Source organism: Falco punctatus (genome assembly GCF_963210335.1).
Source record: "Falco punctatus genome assembly, chromosome: 15".
NCBI classification, from domain to species: Eukaryota; Metazoa; Chordata; class Aves; order Falconiformes; family Falconidae; genus Falco; species Falco punctatus.
The window spans coordinates 10,654,735-10,667,491 of NC_137595.1; the positions used below are offsets into that span (position 1 = coordinate 10,654,735).

Genomic DNA, 12,757 nt, shown 5'->3' on the forward strand with positions numbered 1-12,757 from the left:
ATCAGTGTTTTTAGTAACAGGTTGCAGCAGTCATCTCCCTAAGCACCTAACGGTCTTACTGTGTGGTCACACATCTCCTTTAATACAGTGGGGTTTTATTTCATACCTGTTCAGGGTAGCAGTGCATATGCTGGAAACACTGGGGTGATACGGTGTTTCACTGAGGATAAGAGCAGATTGCCAAGTGCACACAAACAACTTACAGCAGCTGCAGCTATTTTTTCTGATGCCATCTACCTCTACTCTTGATACATCGCTGCTTTTATAGAAAAATCCCCCACAAGGTTACAGAGCACGGTGAGTCAGCGTTATCACTTGGAGTAAAACTCATGAGGGTCAGCTGTTTTCCTGCTGTTGTTGGCCTGAAGAAGTGAAGGAGTCCTGCTTGCTGACAGTCATTATGCAACAGAGATAACCCATCTTTCTGCAGTCATTTGTGGGTGTCAGGAGAAGCTAAGAATAAACCAGGAAAAGCCTCTGGAAAGGTCTGCTAAGAGGCAAGCTGAAAGCAACATCTCTCAAGGTACAGTGTGCATACCCTTGCTTTAGCTTAAAACACATCCTTATGCAATCCTTACTAGATGACTGCAGGTGATAATCACATATTGCAGTTAAAATTACTGATTAACCTCCCCAGGAAGTGTTAAAGCAAGCAGAGGAAAGTAGATGTTAGGAACAACACTTACATCCCTGTTCACGTAGGATATATTAGAGTTGCTAAGCTTAAGAAAATAGGTAGGTGCCCCCTCCTGCTCCTTACAGGGAGTTATGAAGTAAATTGAAGCATTTAAAATCCTGCTTATCCACAAGCCGGATAAATTAGGATTTATTTCTTTCTTTTTTGTAATAGCTTGTCTCAAAGAGCTGTAAGAATATGCAAGCATATTCAGCAGAGAAAGCAGGTCAGCACTGACCCTTGTTCAGAAGAACAGCTAGTCAATAAAAAGAAAGAAGCCATTTAGGATGTAATTGGGTACTCCTGGCCAGGAAGATACTAGGGAGAAAGAAAGAGAAGAAACACAACCATCTAAGGCCAACTGGTTTCCCCAGCAGAGGCTGAGGCAAATCTGCTGCTGTTGTGAATGAGTTGCACTTCATGTCCTTGCTTGCAAATTGAGGAAGCAGGCTATGATGAGACCTTGGGAATTAAAACAAAAACCAAACTGAGTTTGTGCCAGCTTTAAGCTTCTTGTTTTCCTTGTTAATAAGATCAAGACGTTTTCTTGCAAGAGAACACTGTCTAATTCTGTAAACTTAGGAAAGTTTGCGAAAGCCAGGATTACTGATCATTATCTCCTGAATTAATGCTGAAGTTTTGGGGCAGTCTATCAGCTAAATTAGTACTTTAAACTGTACATACAGGTCAGGATTCCAAAAAGAACTGTTAACTCTTCTAAGACATGCAAAGCAAGCTTGCTATCAAGGTCTTCAAGATAAACACAACAGCCCCGGGTTTGGTACCACAAAGGACAATGGAATTCCAGTAATACAAAACCTGAGAGAACAAGATTAGAAACAAATCCAGGAAACGAAAGGTCATGTCAAATGCTGATCTTCACTTTGTTGCACCTGAATTTTTGCAAAAGGAAAAATTTGCAATGCCTGCCAAAAGAAAACGTAGCACATGCTTTCCCAAATCAAAGGTCAAGAATATTAACTGTACCTTTTCACATTGCTCCCCAAAAATTAATATGTTGGAGCTATTGAAGTGTCTAATACCAGCTAGAATCAAGAACAGCAGAAGCCAGATTTGGATGAAAATGTCTCTTCTGAAAGTCATCATATCTCATATCTTGCAATATTATCAAAATACCTATAAGTTAGAGGCAGCTTTTAATTCAACGCAAAAGTAAAGTCCTTCAATTAAATGTATTTCCAGGGGAAAAAAACCAACCAAACAAGCAAACCTCTGCTCAGCATAAAAAGCAATGGTCTTTGTAATGCAGGGGAAAGACTCATCCTTTTCTCTCTTTTCAAAGAAGTAATGCTCTGTACATCTGAGTGCATTAGTAATCTGAACACTCTCAATGCTCTGACTGACTTAGCATTTCTATCAGTAAGGAGCTGGAACACAGGAAGGGTGCAAAACAAACCTGAAACTCAGTAACCCACTTCCTGGCACTACTGTTGGTACCAAAAAAAGCACTGGTACATATTTAGTTCATCCACTTTCACAGTGGACAAGCAACAGCTATTCTGCAGTCCATAAACTCTGAAAAGTTCCCTAGAAACACTAGTTTCCTACACCATTGCCACAACACAGGAAACTTCATATAATGCAATGCCTGTCAAAAGAAAATGTAACATGTAATCTAACCCACATGCTTTCCAAAATTAAAGGTCAAGAATATTAAGTATATTGTATAATTTTATGTGTATAAATTATAGCTGTTATATATTATATGTGTATATATATGAATATATAAAATAATAATGTATTAACTGAAGCAACTAATGAGGAGTTAATGATATGTGCAGCCTGAGATTAGGATGGGAACAGAGAAAGAACCTCAGATCAGTCTCACAAGCATCAGAAATGGGTTGTGTAGACAGAGCAGCAATAAATATTATGTTTTCCTGAGTTTTTCCTTGCACTAATCCATATTGTTGCCTGGAAAAGAAATCTCCAAGCGTTCATTGTTTCTCCTTGGGTTTAATGAACAACTCACATACCAGCTAAAACTGCAGCATCGCTTCACTGAAGCACAAAGACTGGACCCATTGTTCACAGGTGTTTGTTCCTGCTCCATATACTTCCAAAATTGTGATGCTGCAAGGAGTTTCCCCAACCAATTTCCATACAGATATTCCTTCAGCTGCAGTTGCTTTAGAAAAGTCCAAGACTGTATTTTTTTTTATTATTTCATTATTTCTTTTGTAGGATAGATCTAAGGAGGAAAATTTGCTGCAAATAATTAGAGCAAAATCACTGCCCTGCATAGTTCAGACTAGGTGCACAACCTGCTTAGGCTTGGCTTCAGAGCAAACCAGGAATAGGACATGGGTGATTTTATGACAGGCATGTTTTGAAATCAAGGAAATGAACTACTTTTTTTTTTTTTTTTTTTTTTTTTTCCCAAATCATCACCCTGCATCTGCATTTGAATCCACAAATGGTTCCTGATAGAATAACATGTTGATTAAGTCATCAAACAAAACACTCTCTGGCACTGGTAGCAGCAAGGCAGCAGCTGTTTCTAAGAGCAATTGTACGTCAAGTGAAAAAGCTGGCAAGCTTCAAGTTAACATTTAGCTACCTGACCAAGTTATCTTTTTCAGTAGCAAGAAACGTGGAGTCAGCAGGAATTTTTCTACCCAAAGCACACAGAAGGAAAGGAACCTCTGCCTTTCATTATTTAATATACTTGATGCAACCCTTATGTTCACAATCTGCAGCTACACTGAGAAACATAAGCGATCCAAAACCTCCAAGGACCTTAATCATTACAGAACATGCAGGAGGAACTTGTTGACAACCACCGCAGCAATTTAAATCTGCTGGCACTTTCAGAGACAAATAGCTCTGTATAAAATCCAGCTGGAGGTTGCTTTGCCTCCTCTTGGTCTCTGAACACTGACATTAGGACATCCTAACCTGGGTTATCAGCAGGGCAGCGGGTAAATCCTGCAGGTGATCGCATGGAGCACACTAGTACATTAGCGGGGCTTTTTCCCTCCTGAGAGAAGCACAAAGCAATTCTACTGCAGCCATCACAGGGAGAAATGCTCCCCGAGAAACAACCTGTGTGGTTCTTCACAGTGGTTTTAATGCTAGACAGCAACCATGGATTTTTTTCTGGAAATAGTTACCCTCTCCAAAATTACAAATCTCCACTATCAAATTCTACAAGCAATAATGGGTCGCTGCTGTTAAGGGGTTTTTTTGTTTGTTTTTTGTTTCTCCACTAGAAAGTTATTTTCTCATTAATTTTTAGACAAATTATAACAAAAAAATCCCACCCCTGCCAGGAGAGGAAAACAAAATGTTTTCCTTGAGCAGAACTTGCAGAACAGCCTCTGCATCCTCTTTAATGCCATTTCTGGAATAAACGTCTTTTTAAAGTTTGTTCTTTGATAGACTTGTCCAAATACTAGAAATTTCTCAAACAACAAGGTAAGAGTCTGACTTTTGAAACACTCACAGGTTTCCTTTGCTGCCAATGCCAGCCCACCCATCACTGATTCTTGTCCTACCTGTTCTTGAGAAGTCTCTCTTAAAATAAACTCTGGGCACTTGGAACTGCTGCTCCCCAAATCTCTACAGAATCAAGGACCCATTGACAGAACTAGTAACGAGGCAAAGCGCTGGGGCAAAAAACATCCCATCAAAAAAAACCTGCATCAGAGGAGGTGCTGCTGCAGTCTGAGGCTTCACAAGTCTCCCATCACCAGTGAGACCCCCCTGGGGTCCTGCCCTTCTGTGCAGACCTCTTGTCTCCTTGCTACCTGCTACAGCATTGCTCAAAACTTCCCCTAAGATTGGTACCTACCAGTTTTGTAGACTGTAAACTTCAAACAGTTTTCTAGATTTTAAGGGACAAGGGTAGTGCACTGAAAATCAAAAGGCTTAAAGACAAGACTATGAAAGGAAGATAAACCATCTTTGCTATAATTTTTTAGATTAAGTCTATAGGAGCTTTTATGAAGCTAGTGAAAATCTTCTAGATTAAGCTTTAGGGCTCATCAATTTAAAATTATTTTCTTTCTGCTTCCTCCTCACTAATATTGCTCAAAAAACAATGCTGAAAAATACCTGCCAGCAATGTAATCCAGCCTGTGGAAGGCACCAGAAAGGCTTCTATGCTTACAAGCAACAGCACAGCTCCTCAAGGCACTTCACTTCTGCTCCTTACCATATTTTTCCATGTTTTTAATTTAAATTCTCAGTAGCCTTTACCACTTGAAACCAAGATGGCAAATCATTAGATCTGATATGTGCTCTGGGCTTGGACTGCCTCACTGTGAACTACGGGAAAAAGTGGTACCTTGAGATTCCCCAAGTTTAAAACAAGGGAACCAGTGTTCATGTCCCCCTACTCCCAGCTTTAAGGGAAGATCTGCCGGTCTCTTTTCCCACATAGCAGCCCTCAGCAACCAAGTCAGGAGAGCAGAAGTTTGCCCTGAACAACACGTAACTGTTGCAGGATAGCAGTGAGCATCTCACCAGCACAGCTACAGGAGCTCAATCCTTACCCTAATACTTAGGCTTTCAAAATATTATAAACAACTGATCATCAAAACAAAAGCAAAGCTGAAAACCACACAGTCAAAATCTTGAGATTAACATTGCAGCTATGAGCCAGCCTAACCCTTCCACTTTGCTTTCATGCAGCATTTCACCCCAAATTCTGTGTTTGCCAGTAGTAAACCTTTCAAAACAGAAAGTAGTATCGTTTGGGTTTGTGCAATACCCAGCACCATGGGACACTGATGGTTGGAAGGTCCAGAACTGCACTGTTCCATGTGTGTTCAAAAACACAAATAAGTATTTTCTCACTTGCAAACAGAATGAGGAAAAATTGTAAATGCCTGGAGTTTGAGATTAGATAAAGTTCTAAGAGTCACTATACATCTCTATTTAGCAGAATGCACAGAAACACTGATCCACTGATATTTTATGAAAGTGAGAAGCTTCTGTGTTTGGGTGAGATTACCTTGAACCCACACACCTGGAGGGCAGGGCAGGAGACCAGTGCCATCCCATCAGCACTGGTGTGTTCCCAGAGGCACCCACAACCTGGCTGGCAGGCAAGTGGGTACAGACAAACACACGCTTATATGGCCCCTTCGTACAAGAGAGCAGAAAGCTGGGTCTTTCCCTGCTCCACAGGGAGGTTGTACAGAACTGGGAAGGCAACGTTAGCTGCCCTGCCAGCAGCACAGTGCAACGGTTTTAGCTTTATTATTAACTTAGCAATAGTTACATCGGTCTGCAGGAAAACACTCAGAAAAATGTCTCTGCTCAATGGCCAGCTCTGCACTGTCAATCTCAAATTACAACACATTTCTAATGCAGAATCATGGAAGAGGAGGCAAAACCAGCTCAGTCCAGTAGTCACAGGGAAGAAGAAATGCTGGCAATAATGGAAAGGCATCATCAGTATTATTGTGATAAAATGTTTGTAATTACTACACTGGCAATTTTTCCAAATGGGTTGGCTTAGACACAGATCTCTTGCACTGATTACTAAATTATTTTCTTTAAAAGGTCTAAGTGGTTTGTTTTCCAGATGAATAGCCTGAAGCCGCTTGTTTCAGAGCTTTAGTCCCCTGAGAATCACCTTCGACAGTAAAGAAATGAGACAGATGAACACTAAGCAATTCTGTGTATGAACCCAGCAGAGGTTTGGCTGATGAAAACACTTTAGGTAAAGTACCTTTCAATTTAAAATACAGAGATGGACTGGGGCTAGTTAAAAGTTAAGAGAAATCAGAGGCAGTATTTGCTAACAAAGCATTTTAAACCAAGTAAACTTTCCTAAATCGAATCTTGGCTTCACCACATCTCACCTCTTCTGGGAGAGCTGCCTCGCCAGGCAACGTAAGGGCAGTGGGTCAGCACTGACACTTTCCCAGCCCAGCCAACCCAGCTGCTGCCAGACTTCTGGCATGCCCTCTCCGCCTTGCCTGCCCACAAGAACCAGCATTTTTTTTTTAATCTGAACATACAGTGATACATTTGCCCAGCATTTACTGATCAACACTTACTTTTTTCTTGACAGAGAGCAGCCGTGCTCAGGGAGGAAAGCTCTTTGCAGCCGCCTGCACATCTGGTGCGTGGTGACACAGTGCTGCTGGCAGGGACCGAAGCAGGGATAGTATCTCACTCTCACATAGTACCACCTAGGTGCAGGTTTCCATCAACCTTTGCTAACATGGAAAAGGTCCCAGGTAGCACAGCGGGGGACAGCAAATTTCAGCCCCTCTAGTAGTTGCTCCAAAGGTCTGAGGCCGGTGTATGGTGATGAGCTGGAAAAGTTTGCTCCATCTGTGACTCAGGATCTTACCAGCATGCCTTCAGTGGGCTCTTTTCAAAGCATTCTGCACCTGTGGCTGGCACAGAGCTGAACAGCTCACCAGGAGGGAGACTCAGACACACCAGGGAGACCTTTGGGGAGAAAGAGAGAGAGGGAAAGAGAGGGAAGAATGAAGAACGGTGTTCATCCTTGAAATTTAAATCTATCTGTGGCTTCTACGCAGTACATTTCAAACATCAACATTAACTTAGTCCATTAGATAAAATCCTATTAATCAGATGATTTGATCAGCTGTGGCTTACTCAGAATTTGTTCTGATTTTAGTATTTTATCAGCAAACATAGTTCTGGGTAATTCAAACCTCACAACACCAAGCAAAAATTGCCCATAATTGACAGCTTCAAATACAAGCAGCTTTTGTCACAGAAGCGCCAGCAAGAGCTCACACCACTCTTCACCTTTACTTCTCTATTGTCTGGTTTAGGTCTGAATTTCTTCTCCAGGTTTAACTGACGCAAGCTCATGCTCATTCAAATTGCTCCTCTGAAAACATGACAAATGAGCTCCAGCCAAAATTTTTCAGCAATCAGACCCCTAAGCATTAACTTTGGTAATTAAAGTAACCTATCTGACAAATTAGCAGAAGGGAATATACTGGCATATATCTGTGTGACATGAAGAATTTCTGCCTTCTGCAGTCACCAGTGGACTATCAAAGCCAGTACAGCATGACACATGATGTTGCAGCATCCCTGGGCTAGAAAAGTAAGTAATCTGAGTCACCCACAAACAGAAACAAATTTGAAGGGTCATAAAAAAAGGCTACTAGACCTCACAATTTTAAATAAATACATTAATTAAACCCCCTATGAATCAGCAGAGTTGAATTTTTCTGCAGTAGTATCACACGGCTTTGGAAACTGCCCTTCAGTAATCCAACCAAAACTTGGCACGTTTTCATCTCTGCTTATTCTCCCTGGTTATGTCTATGGCATCAATAGACACCCATCTGAAACATCAGAAAAATGAAAAACAGGATGGAGGGATTCAAAAGAAATAAATACTAGTATCTAGCTTTCATCCTGTTCTTTTCATTCATGAATCTCAAACTCATTTATCCAAGATAGTGAATAGTCTCCTATTGCAAGCATGAACTGTAGACATGAGCCACTACATGTATCATGGAAGACAGCATGGCTGGCAGGGGGAGACAGTCCAGCATGGAGCCCAGGCCAGGGAAGAGCATGACAGTTTGAGGAACTAAACAGCTCTTGCTTAAAAATATTCACTGCAGCACAGTCTCAGAAAACAAAACAACAGAATTCAACAGTGCACCCTATACACTCACACAGAGCCTACAGCTTCAAAACAGCACCAGCCGAGGCTCATTCTGCTCGAGGCTGTACAGGCATCCAAGCAAGATGGAAATCTCTGCCCAAGAGTTTCCTGTGGGTATCTAACACAATGCAGAAGTGCTAAATGAGTGGGAAGGGGGAGGAGAAGCAGCAGCAGCACAAAGAAGGTTGCTAGCAAATGCATGTTGGTTGGTGTCTGTGCCACCAAACCTGCCCCAAAGCAGGATCGGCACAGAGAGAAGAGCATAGTGAAGAACTGACATCTATAAGCCTGGAAAACAGGAAAGGTATTGAATGTAACTGATCTCAGCTGAACTACAGACCTACTGTCATGTCAATATACAGAGTACCAACCCATCTGCGCTTTTGGAAGAGAGAAGAAAGCCAGTCATGAGGCACAGGAGACTTGCACAGTGTGTTCTCGTATAACAGGATGGTGTGGTGGAACAGTCATTGCAAGTTCTTGACTCTGCATCACTGCCTGTTTCTAAGCACCACAAAACCTGTGTTTAAAAAGTCCTTTTCCAACAAAAGTAACTCTGAACTGGCAATTCTTTTACCAGGCCACCCTACAAATACAACGTAATTTATACTGCATACAGATCACAAATCCCAGTGAGGACTTTGCTGCACCACTGGTTTGAGGTCAAAGGCACCCACCTTGGTGACCATTGTGGTAAGCGATAGCTACCAGGATCAGCCCAGGAACAGAGACCAGACTGCAGCAGCTGCTTTGAGGTTAATATTAGCGACAAGCCCCCAGCCTTCAACATCAGCATTGCACAATGCCTCCTCTCGCATCTTTTATAAAATGACCTTTCAGGAACGCAATTTTCAAAGTCACTAGCCTTGCTGGTTACACAGAGCTAGGGGAAACAGAACTTCCACTGATTGGAATAGATCAGATTTATGGACTAACAAGACAGATGATGCGGTGAAGCAAGGATAAAATGTAATGAGGCCAAGAAAAAAATTAAACACATGCTATATTCCAACTTAAACAGCAGCGTACAAAGACAGGAAATACAATCCAAAACAATTCATGTAACATTTTGTAGCATTACAAAGGAGAACCAGAAAGGCAAAGATCCTGCATCTCTTACAGACTTCACAACACAGAGTAAAAACCAGTGGAAGACTGTAAGGCAAGTTAAGAGCTACTGATGAAGCGTCTGTATGAAAGGCACAAGGAGCCTTTCAACCTCAGGAGCACTTGTTGCCACGCCGAAAAAATGTCAGATGTTGCCAAACAGATTTCCAGAAGGTTCAAACCCAATCCTGAAAACTTCATGGATATCAAAACTGGGATAATCACATGCTTCAGCATTATAAAAATCAAGTGGATTGACATCTTGATATGTTTTAATCTCTCTTTGGTTCACTATACGTTTTTTGCAGTTGTGTTCAGGATGACGGGAAGAACTGCAGCTCCCAGAGAGAGAAGAGAAGATACAAGATTTTAAAATACTGTCAGAAGTAACAAATTTTTTCTAAACTGTCCCTTTTACTTGACAGCACTCATTTTTAAATACCCTCTGTACAGACAATATTATAAAATATTTCTTCAAACACAGCAACTTATTAGGTGTATTCCTGACTAGTTTCTTAATTGGGCTCAGAAGTAAAATTACCATTCAGATGTTAGCAGTTTCACTGTTCGATGTCTAATCTATTTTGAAAGCTTAAACAAATTTTATAAATATTTAAATTAAATATAATCTGCATTTGCTTAGTGATTTTAATTAAGAATTAAGTTGCTGCTCCCCTGAAATGTATAAATGTTTAAAGCCAGTGCAGTAGCAGGATAATGTCTAGGCATTTAAGATTCTGTATCATTATTAATACATTTTTCAGTGTTCTGCTGACTGAGTTTAGCACTGGAGTTGAGTTGCTACACTAGTCAAAATCATCTTTTAAATAACAAAAAAAACCTAAAAAAAAAAAAATATGAAAACTTAAATCAGTTTTGAACTACTGTGAGACACAAAACAGGGTTTTACCCATTTTTTTCCATTTTTATTCCTATTTTAAGCCCACTTTCTCCAGACCTTCCTTCCACAGGCGGAACCCTGAGCCTATGACTTTGAGCCCACTGGATTTCTTCTTGGTCTGACGAAGGAGCCTCGCCGAGATCTATTTATATGGCTTTAGGAAGAAAAGCCACCTCTGCTGACTTCACACTATGCTTTTACAAGTGAGTTACAATCCTGTTTAAGACAAGTATTTATTCCTTGAGTGAGGGTACGATATCTGAATGGACTCCCCTGGTACTAAGTAAATCCAAGACCACTGAAGGGTAGCCCGTCCACCTTGGAGCATGTCGCTGGCACATTGAAGCCATGCCAGGGATGCTCGTTTCCGAGCATTGTCCTCAACCTGCGTGTGTGCACAGGAGGCAGAAACGTCACGGTTAATGAATGGGGCTTCACCGGAGAGCACGGCAAGCTACAGGTTGTGTGTGGGAAACAGCCCGAGGAGACACGTGCTGAAGCCGGCGTGCAGCTGTCCGCACTGAGACAGGCGACCCTGCGGAACGGCACCATCAGGCTGAATGCACCCTGGGCAGCTCCTGCGGCTTGCGGGATATGGCAAACGCCTGCCGAGGAACCGCAGGAAGGAAGAGCCTTATACTCGGCATTTCCGACCCTACTGCAAATGCTGCAGAAAAGGCCTCCCATCACAAACATGACTGAGAAGGAAAAAAATACAGAAAAGTTGCAAGATACTGGGTAGCAACAAATTAGATGCCTAAAGTCCAGGACTGAGAACAAAACCATTACAGATACTTAATTAGAAAAGTAGCTATTAAAGTAGACTGGAGTTGTTTAATACTTTGTCAGTGAACTAATGTAATTAACTGTTGGACAGAAATGGGGACAAAACAGTGGTTACAGGTCTTGGAAAGAAGTAGAAAAAGAATGAACTGCAAAGGTCATAAATCTCAGATTCAACTGCCAGCCTTTTTCTCTCTTAGTCCACAAACAATTAAAGTATTTCTTCCATCTGTTCTAATCTTTGAAAGTACAACTGTGTAGACTGCAGTTGCATTTTGACCACAGTATAGACATTGCACTGGACAACTTTTTCTCTGCATGGCTCTGCACATTGGTTTGAGGGAGACGGCCAGAGGCAGGGGACAGGCTATGCCTGTCCCTTACCCCAGACCTGCTTAAACCAGATTGAACTGGGAACCAGGAAATAAAACCTCCAAAACCAGAATGAAAGAATATTTAAACCCAATTTCAGTAATACTGACTGTTACTAACTAAAGCGAAAGAACATAATTATTTTACAGACAGTGCCTTTCAGTTTTCCTTTGAAGGGCTTCATGGTGTGTAAGAAGATAGCCATGTATCTTCGGAGGCCTGATTTAAAACCTCTAATTCGTAATCAACAGCACACTTGGTGATCTAGAAAAAAACGACTCATCACAAAAACCAACTCAACACTCTACAACAGAGCAATTCCCACACACACATTCATAGAAGGGCAGAAGATTAACTGTCATTTTGATCTCTTGATGAGAAAGGGCACAATTTCGACACAGAACTGCATTTTCTCTGGGCGACAGTAAGCAACTCAGACTAGCACAGACCAAGACAGTGTTTTCAACCTGCCATCCACCTAACTTCAATCTGTTATAGCTATTCAACCGGTGACATCCAAAGTCCCAAGGTATGAACACATCTCAGTATCCTCATTAAAAAGTCAGCATGGGCAATTTTGGAGACATGTATTTTATAGAACACTTTTATAAAAGAAAATTAAATACATTAGAAAAGAGCTAAGAGTGAACGATTACATTTTTGCACAGTCAGAAAAAGTAGGCAATAACATTCTCCATGACACTCGATTTTTTTTTTCATCCCATGAAAGTTGACTACTGGCTGGAATTAAACTGGGTGCAAAGTGGGAGGTTCCCTGGTACCAAGGTAGGGTACGTGTTAACCTCACAGCCACACATGGCTTCAGCTTTGCCCTCTGTCATTTTCCTTTTTACTGCAGTCCTTTGCACCGAGAACGAGACAGACGCAAGCATCGCCTTTCGCTCTGTCCCTCAGACACTTCTCTGACATTATCTCCAATTAGTATCCTGTTTGTTATCCAATATATCACTCATAATAGTTTCAGTGCAACCAACCAGTTCCTCCCCAAATGAAAGGAAGGTTAATGATGTTTTCTGCTACTGTCACTATATGCTTTGCATAAGAAAGGGAATGGATTTCTTAAATAACAGGAGACAACGTTCCTTTCCTGCAATGCCTTAGAGCAGAAGACATCCTTTCTTCAGCAGTAAGGATCAGCTGGACTGCCCACATTTTACCAGGTCAGGAGTTGCTTTCTGCCCTGGACGCACAAGTACCCTGTGGCCAGCAGAGAAGTGGCCCAAGCGGCTTTAGTCTGGATTTTTTTTCTGTAACAGAG

At 41.5% G+C, this 12,757-nt stretch overlaps 1 protein-coding gene across 23 annotated transcripts in view; it reads right to left on the reverse strand.

Moving 5' to 3' along the window:
• The window catches only part of HTR2C (5-hydroxytryptamine receptor 2C), a 284,555-nt gene that overhangs the window by 102,359 nt on the left and 169,439 nt on the right, over positions 1–12,757 (reverse strand). For 21 of the 23 annotated variants that reach the window (XM_080365988.1, XM_080365987.1, XM_080365985.1 and 18 more), the window contains one exon: positions 6,709–7,108. The exons of the other annotated variants lie outside the window; for them this stretch is intronic. The gene's annotated coding sequence lies outside the window, so the exon portion shown is untranslated. The remainder of the gene's footprint in view (positions 1–6,708; positions 7,109–12,757) is intronic. 23 annotated transcript variants of the gene reach the window in all.